This window comes from Zalophus californianus, chromosome 17 (genome assembly GCF_009762305.2).
Source record: "Zalophus californianus isolate mZalCal1 chromosome 17, mZalCal1.pri.v2, whole genome shotgun sequence".
Lineage (NCBI taxonomy): Eukaryota > Metazoa > Chordata > Mammalia > Carnivora > Otariidae > Zalophus > Zalophus californianus.
The window spans coordinates 53888798-53901989 of record NC_045611.1 but is presented as its reverse complement, the minus strand read 5'-3'; the positions used below and the strand labels follow the sequence as shown (position 1 = coordinate 53901989).

Sequence of the window (13192 nt, the reverse complement as noted above, 5' to 3'; positions counted from 1 at the left end):
CCACAGTAATGCAAGATGTTAATAAGGGGAATTAGGGGTAGGCCTATGAGGGTGTAGGGAATTAGGGTACACCCATATGGTATGTGGTCCCCCCAACGGTAAATGGGAACTCTGTACTTTTTGTTTAATTTTCTCTATAAACCTAAAACTGCTTTTAAAAAGTGAATTAATTTTTTTAAATAGAGTCATAGATAACACATGCCAGTCGGGCAAAAACAACAGGTGTCCCTGATGCGGGTCCTTAGCTGCAGTAGGTGTCCACTCTAATCGTTTGCATGTCTGGGTTGCTTATGGAGATTAGAAGACATAATAAAGGTGACTTTCCTTTGCATATTGAGACCAAGGTCATTCATTATTCCTGGGCACACCGTTTCTTTTCTCCTCTGATAGGGTTCTCTAGGCCTGCCTTTCCACTTTGCCCGTGAAAAGAGATGTAGCCAATCAAGAGTGGCTCACCGGTGACGTCACCAGTCACCAAGGCCTCTAAGGATCCAGCGCACCGTGGCGCCCTCTGGCGGGGAAAGGGAGGCTGTGTCTGAGACAGCCAATCTGGTTCGCTGACTCCGGCAGGGATGCCGGCCAGGTGCTACACACTTCACACCCCCTGGTGACTCAAGTCACTTTCCGTCTGCACGTTGCTTGTGGAAAAAAGCCCCGCCAGGAAAGAGAAACGCTGAGGGTAAAGGAAGATACAAATTCCCTGGCAGCCAATGAGACACAGGCATCCAATCAGATTAGCGGCTCCAACGAAACAGTGCAGGTGTCCAATTAGATCCGGCAGAGTTGCCATGACGACACGCGTCTCCTAGGGTTTGCAGGGTCTGTGGGCTCAGGCGCTGAGCGCCACCTGGCGCCGGGTGACACTTGGCCGCTTACTCCAGCGAGCGCGTGCTGTTGAAGACGGCCAACAAAGCGGGGCAGAGCCTCCGTGATGTCACCGTTGCCGAGTCGGCCCCCGGAGCCGGTGAGCGCCGGCGCGAGTTCGCGTGAGCTCCCGCGAGCCCGCAGGCCGGTTGCGCGCACTTTCGCCAGTGCGTCGGTTGGTGCGCATGCGCTCGTGCTTCTCCTCCCCCCCCCCCCCCGCCCAGCGCGCGAAACGATAAAGGGCGGGAAAGGGCGAGAGGCGGGGCGAGAGGCGCGAGGCGCGTGGCGCGAGGCTGACCGCCAGGCAGAGGAACCGAGATGGGCTCCTCTGCCCCCGACAAGGCCTGCAAGAGGATGTGGCCCCCGTAAAACTCCTGTTGAGGGACAGCGCCCCGAAGAGCTAGACGTCCGGAGACAGACTGGAAGAGACGCAGCTCCACAGGCACGGAGACCTGCCACACCCGCAAACCCGCGGGAGCAGAAGACGACCCACAGACTTTAGAAAGTGAAGGAGAAGCTGGCAGTGGCCGAGCAAGATAGTGAGGCGGTGACAGGAAGGGCCCAGAGGCCAGACAGATCTGACCGCGGCCGGGACCCCGGAGGGGGCCTTACAGAGCCCGCGGCCCCGCGTGGGGGCCCGAGGGCAGCAGCACAGAAGGAGCCTTAGAGAAGACGACAGAGGGGACAGCCTCCCAAGGGCAGTCAGCCAGGCCGCAGGGGACGGTGGGGGCAGCGGGGAAGGTGGCGGAGACAGAGGAGACAGCGAACCAGACAGGGCTGAAAGTTGTAGAGGACATGGAGACGGAGGCAGAGCGACCAGAGGCTGAGGGGACCTGAGGCGAGGTCCCCCGGGGGGAGGGGGTCTGGCCAGACACCGGGGGGCCTGAGAAGGAAGAGAGTGAGACCAAGAGGACAGTAAGAGAGACAGCAGTGTCAGGGAGAGCGACAGAAGGGACAAAGACCCAGGGGACAGTGATGGGGAGGAAGGAGATAAGGCGGAAGGTGGCAGATATGGAAGAGGTGACAGTCAGAGACAGGGAGGACAGGCGACAAAGATAGAGAGGACAATGACGGGGGGAGAGAAAAGACAGAGATAACAGAAGTAATATAGGGAAAAGTGACAAAAATAGAGAAGGTGCCAGAGACCAGGTTGGAGGCAACACTGACGGAGGCAAAGACAACTGCAGGCAGAGGGGGCAGAGATCAAGATCAGTGTTAGAGATACAGAAAGCAACATTAGGTAAGGAGCGCGCCAGTACACAGAGGGGACAGAGAAAGTGGAAAGTGGCAGGGTGACAGAGGGAACAGAAGTGGAGGGGACAGAAGCAGAACTAGAAGGTTCAAAGGCGGAGAGGGGCCCAGGGCATAAACAGAGGCAACGGAAGCAGACGGGGGGTGGGGGGGGGACAGGGTCGAGGAGTCAGAGGCAGAAAAGACGGATCCAGAGGGAACAGCAGCAATGCACAGACTCAGAGCGGAGAGCCATAGTGGTGACAGTACCAGAGTGTGAGTGACAAAGCACACTCAGTGACGCTGTGACAGGTGAAGAAACACAGAGGCAGAAAGGATGGTGACAGAAGGGACAGTGATAAAGATGGTGGAGACAGAAACAGTGTAGAAACATAAGAGGGACAGAGGCAAGAAAGGGGAGTGGGACAGAGACAGGGATTGGTGACCAAGACAGAGGGTGGCCTAGCAGACATCCTGGAGGTGCAGCCAGGGAGTAGGGGTGCAGGCAGAGTCAGAAAAAAATGGAATTGCATTTTCTAGAGGAGGATAGAGACAGGAGAACATGACCAAGGCACAACAGAGAAAGACAGAGACCAAGTCGTGGAGATGAACAGAGACAAGAGCAAAGAGAAAGAACATGAGGGGTCAGTCACCTGAGACTCAGTGAGAGGTCGGGATGACAGGCAAAAGCAAAGATCAAGGAGAAGTGAGCAAAATACCAGAGAGAGGAAAAGGGACACACCAACAGGTGGATACCAACTGAGACTCACTACCCAGCCTCATACCTCATCCTGGGAAGTACTGAAAACCATGGAGCCTTGAGCTTTCTTCTTTATGCCACTTTGGTAAGTTGTGACCTTGATCTGGGATTGTGTTCTGAAAGGTCTCCACACAGATTCTAGATTTGTGATCAAGTTTCTGAATCCCCCAGTTATCTTGCTTTGGTCCACTGTAGCCACAGCACAAAAAGGTGGCAAAATCGCTCTCTTTTCATTCATTCATTCCACAAATATTGAGTACTCACTATACGCCAGCACTATTCTGGATGCTGGGGACATAGAAGTGAACAAAGTACATGCACCCATGGAGCTTTCAACCTAGTTAGTAGACACATATATACATATATTTATTTAATGTCAAGTAGTGTTAAGTGCTGAGGAAAAAAATTAAGCAAAGCTAAGAGGACAGAATAATTGAAATTGTTGATAATAGCAGGCTAGGTTATTAGATCAACCCTCCCACCGCAACAACTAAACATGTTGGATAAAAAAAAAAAAAAAAAATTTAAGTCTCGTAAGCACGGAAGGTGTCACAAGATTTATCAGGCCATAACTGAAGGGAAATCAAGAACCCAGAGAAGTAATCAGAGTACTTCTGCCCTAAGGGAATTTTACAGTCCTGGCAAATTTGAACTTTTATTTGGATGGCTTCTAGATGAGGGAAATAAGAAAAGCTCAGGCCCACCCAAGGTGGGGAGTTGACATAAAACTGTGGAAGCAATGGCTATACCTTCAGGGAGGGTAGGGAAACTAGAAGTAAATGGGCCCCTGTTTGCGAAGTTGCAGTCATGACCTTAGATTGTGAATTTAACTTAGCCTCAGACTAGGAGTGTTTCTAAACTCTTGACAATTGCACACAAAACGTTTTGTCCAGTGAAAAGAATCTTCATGAAAGACGTCAAATTATTCTGACTAGCATAAGTCAGGTATAACCAAGTAGAAAAGGTATCAGGAGCAAAAACCAGCAGAAGTAAGGGGCACTAGAAACAAACCCACTAAATACTTGTGATATTGGAATTATCAGACAATATGATTTGTTCACATAAAAATCTAAGATTGCCATTGTTGTTACAGGGACCAGGAAACTATAAAATATTATCTAGATGCTTTGAAAATTACAAAACTAGTAGCAACTTAAAACTTAGTGAGTAGGTTTAAAAAAAATTTTTTTTAAGGTTTTATTTATTTATTTGACAGAGACACAGCAAGAGAGGGAACACAAGCAGGGGGAGTGAGAGAGGGAGAAGCAGGCTTCCCGCGGAGCAGGGAGCCTGATGTGGGGCTCGATCCCAGGATCCTGGGATCATGACCTGAGCCAAAGGCAGACGTTTAACAACTGAGCCAGGCGTTCCTGAGTAGGTTTAAAATTAAAAGCAACAACTGAATAGAGAAATAGTGAACTGGAACTTAAGTCAAACAAAATTATTCACAATGCACTGTGAAGAGACAGGGCAGGAAACATATAAGAGAAGTTGACACACGGAGAATGAGTGAGAAGGTCTTACCTATGTATTTATTTTGAGTCCCCAAAAGAGTGAGAATGTGGCAAAAGGAATATTTGAAGAAATAATGGTGGATTTTTCAAGTTTTCCAAAATTGATGAGAAACTCTAACTGAAAGATTCAAGAAGCCAGATGAATAAAAAGCAAGATAAATATCAAGAAATCCACACCTAGAAACATTATTACATATTTGAAGAATACCAAAGGCAAAGGGATCTCAATAGCAGTTAGAGAAAACAGACGCCCTTCAAAAGATCAATATGTAACAACTGACTTCCTAAAAATTACAATGGAAACCAGAATAGGCTCAATGTACTGATAGAAAATAACTGCCAATTTTATACCCAGTGAAAAATAAATTTCAAGAATGAGATCAAAATACATTTTGGGATTTTAAAAAGTGAAGAGAATTTACCACTAGCAGCAGATCCTTAGTAAAAAATATTCTAAGAATCTAATTTAGGCAGGAAAAAAAATGATCCCAGATGGAATATCTGAGATGCAAGGAGAAATAAAAAGCAAAGAAAGTGATAAATATGTGAATAAATCTGAACAGATTTTGGCTGTGTAAAACGATAACAATAATATCTTGTACATTAAAGAAAGAATATAAACACATAATAAAAACATGTTAGGAGGGGTTATATGGTATTAAAGTATTCTAAAGTCCTTGTAAAGATGTTGATTAATTTTTGTTATTGAAATACAATTGATCTGCAATATCAGTTTCAGGTATATATCATAGTGATTCGGTATTTTTATACCTTTTGTAAAAAGATTTTATTCATTTATTTGACAGAGAGAGAGACACAGCGAGAGAGGGAACACAAGCAGGGGGAGTGGGGGAGGGAGAAGCAGGCTTCCCCGCGGAGCAGGGAGCCCGATGCGGGGCTCGATCCCAGGACACTGGGATCATGACCTGAGCCGAAGGCAGACGGTTAACAACTGAGCCACCCGGGCACCCCCAGTATTTTTATATATTATGAAATGATTCCCACGATAAGTCTAGTTACTATCTGTCACTATACAGTTTTTATGATATTATTTACTATTCCTTATGCATACTGATTAATTTTAATCCTTTTAAGTTAGTGAGTTTTGCTTTCTAAAATAAGCACTAAAAGAAATAGATAAAAAGAAAAAAGTACAAATAGCCAATATCAGGAATTAAAAAGAGGACATTGCTACAAGTGCTACAGATATCAACAAGGTAAAAATTGGATATTAAGGGCAACTTGATATTGATACATTTCAAAATATAGATGAAATGGACAAATCCCTAGAAAACTATAACCTACCAAAAATTACTCAAGAAGAAATATAGCATTTGATTAGTTCTCAAACCATTTAAACCAAATCAGTAACTTAAAAAAAAATTAACCACAAAGAAAATTCTGGGTCCAGACATTGTCACTAGCAAGTTCTGCTAAACATTTAAGGAAGAAATAATTCTAATATCATGCACACTCTTCCAGAGACTAGAAGAGTGATCACTCTTCAGCTCATTTTGTGAGGCTGGCCTAACTTTGATACCAAAACCTGATAATGAAAGTATGAGAAAAGAAAATTATAGGCCAATATTCATTTAAAAAATACTAAATAATAAAATCAATGTAAGGAAATCCATGTTTTGGTTTTTCCCATAATGATGACTTTATTGCAATGTTTAATTTTCCCCCCCCAAAATTTGGAAAACCCATACTTTGCTGGTCCTTGAACATGTATTTGGTCTGCCTCTTGGGTTATCCAGTATTGGTTCCAGGCAGATGGAAGAGTTAGGGACACATTTGGCATGTTTGAGAGGCAGAAAGAAAGAATAACTGAAGGGAGCATAATGAATGAGAGGGAGGGGGCTCAAAATAAGGGCATGGAGGCAGGGTCCAAATTGTATAGGGCCTTGTGGCCACAGGGGAATGTGTCTTTTTTTATTGTAAAAAGGAAGGGAAGCCTTGGCAAGACTCCTTCTGTGTAAAATATCTAACTAGGCCAGAATTCAAAAACTTCTTCACATGTTTGCTGTGTATCTTGGGCAATTCACTGTACCTCTCTGATCTTTAGTTGTCCCAAGTTTGGGAAGATAGACATAATCCAGGAAGGAGATCCAAGAGATGCTGAATTGCCCCCCATTTTACACCCTCCCTCCAGTAGATCCCAAAAGAGAGGCAGAGATTTCCTCAAGGCAACGAAGTGATCCCAAAGGGACTTTTGCACCTTCCACAGAGAGCTCCCATCTTTTATTCCTTGATCCAATTATTTGTCTATGACCCATACCAAAGCTCCTCTACAGGAATAGAAGGAGGGATCCTGGACTCCCTGAAGACTTTCTCTCTTCTTTCCTTCTCTTTGATGCCTGCTGGCAATGATATGTTTAGAACAGAGCAGGACTTCATAACCTGGGGCCTGACTTCAGGGGGTCAAAAGTTTCCCTGGAACTGTATACAAAGGTTTGTCTGCATGTATTTTTCTCTAGGGAATGAGTTTCTAGCTCATTAGATTCTCAGAAGGATTATTTTACTTGCAAAGAACAAAACTCCAACTCAAATTGGCTGAAAAAAGAGGGGTGGTTATTGCCTCATATTCAGTTGACTCTTGAACAACGGGTTTGAACTGTGGATCCACTTAAACACAGTTTTTAAAAATAAATACAGTACACGGGCACCTGGGTGAGTCAGTTGGTTAGGCGTCTGCCTTTGGCTCAGGTCATGATCCCAGAGTTCCCAGGATCAAGTCCCATATCAGGCTCGCTACTCACGAGGAGTCTGCTTCTCTCTCTGCCCTTCACCCTGCTTGTGCTCAAGAGAGCTCTCGCTCTCTCAAATAAATAAATAAAGTACTATAAATATATTTTCTCATGATTTTCTTAATAGCAGTTTCTTTCTCTAGCTTTATTATAAGAATACAGTGTATAATACATATACAAAATATGAGTTAATCAACTGTTTATGTTATTGGCAAGGCTTCTGGTCCACAGTAGGCCATTAGTGGTTAAGGTTTTGGGGAGTCAAAAGTTACACTAAGATTTTCAACTGTGCGGGGCATGGGGTCAGCACCCTTAACTCCCTCTCGGTTCAAGGGTCAGCTGTAAATGAAAAGTTATGGCTAGCACAAAACTTCATGCATGGATCCAGGCCCTCACAGGATGTCACCAGGAATGTGTCTCTTTGAATTTCTGAGCCCTCTGATTTCCTCTAATTGGCTTCATCTTCATGCAGGCTCTCCCCTCCTCATGGAAATATGACCTTGTGATTATACTGGGCCCATGTAGATAATCTAGGCTACCCTCCTTATCTTAAAGTCAGTGATAAGCAACCTTAATTCTCCTTTACCATCAAACCAGACATAGTCACAGGTTCTGGGGATTAGGACATTTTGGGGGAGCCATTATCCTACCTACCACAGAGGGGATAAATTCTGAGGAGGTACCCACAAAGCCATCACCACAGTCTGACTTTGGAGTTAGAAGCAAGGTCAGAATTAGGATGGGCTGGAAAATGGAAGGGAATGAACATCTAATTGAACATGTACTACCTGTCAGACTGTATTCTTGGGACCTTACATATATTATTATTTACTTTTTGTGACAACCCTTTTAAATATAAATTAGTATCCCAATTTTATCTATGAGAAAATAGAAGTTCAAAGTGGTGGAGTTGCTTATGTAAGCTGGTGGCAGAGACAGGACTTAAATTCAAGTTTGTGTGCCTCTAAAAGTCATTTAAAATAAAATCTTAGGTTTATATTTGTAGTATGTATGTACATATAATCACATATATTTCTTCCCTTTTAAAAAATTATTTTTCAGTCGTACAAGTCATGTATGGATAGATTCTCTTTGCTTTTTGAAAACAGTGTTGCAGATAAAGCCAAAGTCCCCTTTGATCACCTCTATTCCAAACTAGGTGTCTTCTCTGGAAGTAACCACTGTTATCGTTGTTATGGTGGGTCCTTCCAGATCTTTGTCTAAAAGTGCATATATATATCTAGTAATATAGTGTATGCATAGTATTGTATAGTAAATGAGTAGTATTGTTTTGAGCAAGCATGTGAGTGTGTTTTAACATAAATGGGATCATACTGTACATATTGTTCTGCAGCTTGCTTTTTTAACTCAACAATATGTCTTGGAAATCTATCCAGATTTACTTAAATAGCTCTGTACCATTTCTTTTAAGAACTGCAATGGTATTCCAGAAAACTCATGTTTATTTATCTATTCTCCTGTTGCTGGACATTTGGGCTATTTTTTGTTTCTTTGCTCTTAAAAACAATGCCACTGTGAACATCTTTATACAGGTTCCCTTGGGTAAAGGTATGCTTCCTTAGGGTCAATAAGGACAGGTGGAATCATCAGGTCATGTGGGTGTGTTCATTTTAATTTTAATAAATACTTCCTGTAACTTTAAACTATTGCTATATAATGAATACCAAAAACTCAGCAACTTCAAATAATAATCATTGTATTGCTTATGTGCTGGCTCATCTAACTTGGCTTGTCTAGGACTGCTCTGCCATAGGCTCAGGTCTGGCTGGCTCCACTCTGCTCCAGGTGTTTCATCCTGTGGCTCAGGCAGTGAGAGTGTCAGCTACTATGGAAAGCTTCTGGTGGCCAGAGCAGAGATTCAGAGGACTAATGGCCATATGCTAGGCCACTTAAGTCTTAGACTCGGAATTGACGCACTGTTGTTTTTACCCACATGCCATTGGCCAAAGCAAGTCATGTGACCATGCACAGAGTTAAAAGACAGGCAAGTACCCTGCACACGCAAAGCCATGGCAAGGTGGTGGATACAGTGTAGGCATACCAATTTTTGTTTCTGCAAGCCATGGGACGGAGAGCCTGTTTTCCCACATCCTCATCAACACATAATACACCAGTCAATTTAGTTTTGCCAGTCCTATGGGGAAATACATATTGACTTTTTTCCAAAATGCTTTTATGGCTACTATCAGCCAAGAGGTAACACAATGCAGAGGAAAAAGCACCAGGTGGAAATCAGAAGAGCCTGCCACTAATTGCCCCTCTTTCCATTCCCTGTGATTTTAAAGTCGCTTTCTCTGTACAGATCACAGCTTCCCCACCTGTCAATGGAGCGCAGGACTTGGAGCCAGACAGCTCTAGGTCCAAATCCCAGCAGCTCTGTGTATTTGTTTTATGTGACTTTGAACAAATCACTTAATTGCTCCCAATTGCCCTTATCCCAGCTGTAGAATGGGGCCAATAAACTCAACCTTCCCTACTTCATGTAACAAGATTCTTCTAAAATCATATATATATAATCAGCATTGAAATGAGAAGCACTGATGATTCAACTCTTTCATTTTAGAGTTAAGTAAACTGACAGCCCTTAGAGGGGGAATGAGAGAGTGCTGAGCAGTATGAGAAGATGGAGTTAGCAAGCAGTCCCTCACAGTATTGGTCAGTTCTGTTAAACTTACAAGGAACAGAACCCCAGCAAAAACTGGTTTAAGAAAAAAAAAAAAAGGTGGGGGCAACTGTGTACATTTCTCGGTTCATGTTACTGTAAAGTGCAGGACCAGTGTTGGCATCAGGAATGGCTGGATCAGGCACCCAAAACTTGCTAGTCGGGACATGTCTCTCTGTTTCTCCCCTTTGCTTTCCTCTGTGTTGCTTTATTCTCAGGCAGCCTCTTCTGTATCATGGCAGGGTCACCAGGTGCCTGAAGGGAAAATTACAAAACAACAAAAAAGAAGGCCCCTGGACTGGACAAGTTACAAAAAGCCACTAACTCTGGGTGGATAAATTTCAAAAAGGCATCCCTTCCATCTGTTGGCACAGTCTTATATCCAGGACATAAGGTTTGGCAAGAGAAGCACTGGCTGAATTTGTGCAGAGTACAGATTGCCCAAATGTGTGCAGCAGCTCTGAGTCTAGCAAACGGTCACTGGCAGCTCCAGGTTTCATTTCTACCAGCTAACTAACCCCAGGATCAAGCCAACACCTTTTCCCTGGTAACCCCAGAAGAGGTCTTGAGATGGGTTCTCATTGGTTGAGAGATGCCAGGCCTGGGTGGGGCACCTTCTAACACCTAGGATGGGTTAGCTGCACTGAAGTCAACATAGAGGCACAGTGGGCCAGGAGAGCTCCTGGAGGAAAGTGACAGTGCCATTACTTGAAAGAAGCCCCTCCTTGGCTGACAAGAGAGCAGATCCTCACTATCCTCCCTTAAGGAGCTTTCAGTCTAACAAGGGGAGAAAGAAGTAGATTAACTAAAGACCTAGAAATTGGATTTAGAAGGGCACAGACGGTATCTATTCAAACTCCTTCCAACTTGCCCCCCCCTTTTTTTTATTTCTTTGTCAGAGAGAGAGAGAGAGCACAAGCAGGGGGAGCGGCAGGCAGAGGGAGAAGCAGGCTCTCTGCTGAGCAAGGAGCGTGATGCAGGACTCAGTCTCAGGACCGCGGGATCATGACCTGAGCAGAAGGTAGACGCTTAACCGACTGAGCCACCCAGGCATCCCAACTCGCCCCCTTTTTAAAGATGAGAAAACAGGGGCAAAGAGATCCTCCAGTAAGGTAGGTCAGTCTACTAGCCAATACTGTAAGCTTCCCAAGTGCAGCACTTTTGTTTCCCACTGTTCTGTTCATCACTATATCCTCAGCTCCCAGCACAGAGTTCAGTACATATATGAGATGAATGAATGAACAGTTAATAAATAGGGCAAGGGTGATTAGAAATACAAACTACAGGACACAGGTACAGTGATTTCCCCAAGGTCACACATGCTCCATTTTTAACATGTAATTTGTTTCCAGATTTGGCTATCATAAACAACACATCTATGAGTGTATTTTTTTGTCTACCTCTCTGGTTATTTCTTTGGTATAAGTTCCTATGAGTTGAATCACTGGGTCATTAAAAAAACTTTGCAGTAAACTGTTTCGTTTTGTTCCTTTTGATAAAGCCCAAGGGCATAGCACTGAAACAACTCAGTGATTCTTTTTCCTGCCCATCAAATGAGCAACAAATATTTTAAGGTTCCACTGAACACTGGTGAGAGCACAGCAGAACAGACATCCATGCCCATGTGCGGTGTCGGAATGGAAATTGCTGCCACCCTTCTGGAAAGCAATTTGGCAGTAGGTGTCAAGTGCAGGAAAAATGGTTATGCTCTTAAGGCCTGGGAATCCACCTGCAAGCCAAACAGGCTTATAAACAAAGAGGTTCATCATGATGTTATTTATAATAGTTTTTTTAAATGAAATTGCCAGGGTATCCAACTAGAAGGGAATGGTTAAGTTAACCATGCTGCATCCACTCAATAGAATATTACACAGCCATTGTAAATGACATCTTGAAAAATATATATGAGCATGGAAATGTTGGTGAGGTAATGTTCAGTGAACAAAAGCAGAATGCACACATTTTATATGAAGTATGAATATAACTATGCTTTTAGAGACTAAATGGAAATGTACCAAACTGTTAGAGAGTGATTGTATTTGGAAGGTGAGAGTATAGAAATTTTTTTTCTACTTTTCTCTCCTTGACACCTGATCTTTCACAATCATTATGGCAGACAGATTAAAGATGCCCACATCCTCATCCCTGGAACCTGTGAATATGTTTATTTACATGGCAAAAAGGACTTTGCAAATGTGCCCACGTTAAGGATCTTGAAATGGGGAGGTTATCCTGGATTATCCTTGTGGGCCCAATGTCATCAGAAGAGGGAGACAGGAGGATCAGAGTCTGAGAAGGCGATGTGACAGTGGTAGCAGAGTTTGGAGTGATGTAGCTGTGAGCAGAGAAGTGCAGACTCCTCAGGCTAGGGAACAGATTCTCTCCTGGCTCCTCCTGAGGAATACACCTTTTTAGCCCAGTGAGACTGATTTTGGCTTCCGGCCTCCAACATTATAAGATAATACATCTGTGTTGTTTTAAGCCACTAAATTTGTGGTAATTTGTTATAGCAGCAATAGAAAACTAATACAACTATGAATTACTTTACTCTAAAAAAATAAAACTTTTTAAAAATATATACACAGGGAAAAATACACAAATTTTAAGAGTCCAGCTCAATAAATTTCTATAAAGGGAATACACCCATGTAGTCAGCAGCCAGATCAAGAAAGAGAACATACCCAGCCTCCCAGAAGCCCTTTCATGTTCCCTTCCAGGCACCGTGCTCGATCCAAGGGTACTCACTATCCTAACTTCAAATCTCATGGATTAGTTTTCCCTCTTTTGGGATTAGCTTCTTTTTTCGGTCCATCTAATTGTGAGATCCATCCATGTTGTTGCATGTGATTGTAGGTCATTCATTCTCATTGCTGTGGGAACGGTCCCCGTTTTGTGAGTATACCACAATTCATTCAACCATTCTGTTGTCAGTGCACACTTGAATTGTTTTCAGATTTTGGCTATTATGAGGAGTGCTTCTGTGAAAGTCATTGTACATATCTTTGTGTGAACACATGTATGCATTTCTGGTGGACAAATACCTATGGGTCATAGGGTATGTAAAATGCTCAGCTTTCAAGGATCCTGCCAAGGATCCTGTTTTCTAGAGTGTTTATACCAATTTATGCTCCCACCAGCAGGGTAAGAGTTTGCCCATTTTTGCTGTTGGTTTGTCTGACTTTTCCTTATTAATAAAAGGAATTCTTTACATATTCTGGATAAGAATCCACCCTTGTCTATAGCTTGCCTTTTCACTTTCTTTTGGTGAACAGAAGTTCTTAATATAGTTCAACTTACAATTTTTTCCCTCCATGGTTAACTTTGGTCTTAAGACATCTTTTCTGCACACGTACATGAAAATGCTCTCCTGTGCTTTCTTTTAAAAACTGTATTG

The 13192-nt window shown here is 43.4% G+C and overlaps 1 protein-coding gene across 2 annotated transcripts in view; it reads left to right on the top strand.

Annotated features, from left to right (window-relative positions):
- The first annotated feature begins 1144 nt into the window (after window positions 1-1144).
- The window catches only part of LRRC4B (leucine rich repeat containing 4B), a 59326-nt gene continuing 47278 nt past the window's right edge, over window positions 1145-13192 (top strand). The window contains exon 1 of one of the 2 annotated variants that reach the window (XM_027617288.2): window positions 1145-2939. The gene's annotated coding sequence lies outside the window, so the exon portion shown is untranslated. Of the gene's footprint in view, window positions 2940-10778; window positions 10911-13192 lie in introns of those variants that run through there. The other variant, XM_027617290.2, reaches the window with a different exon arrangement.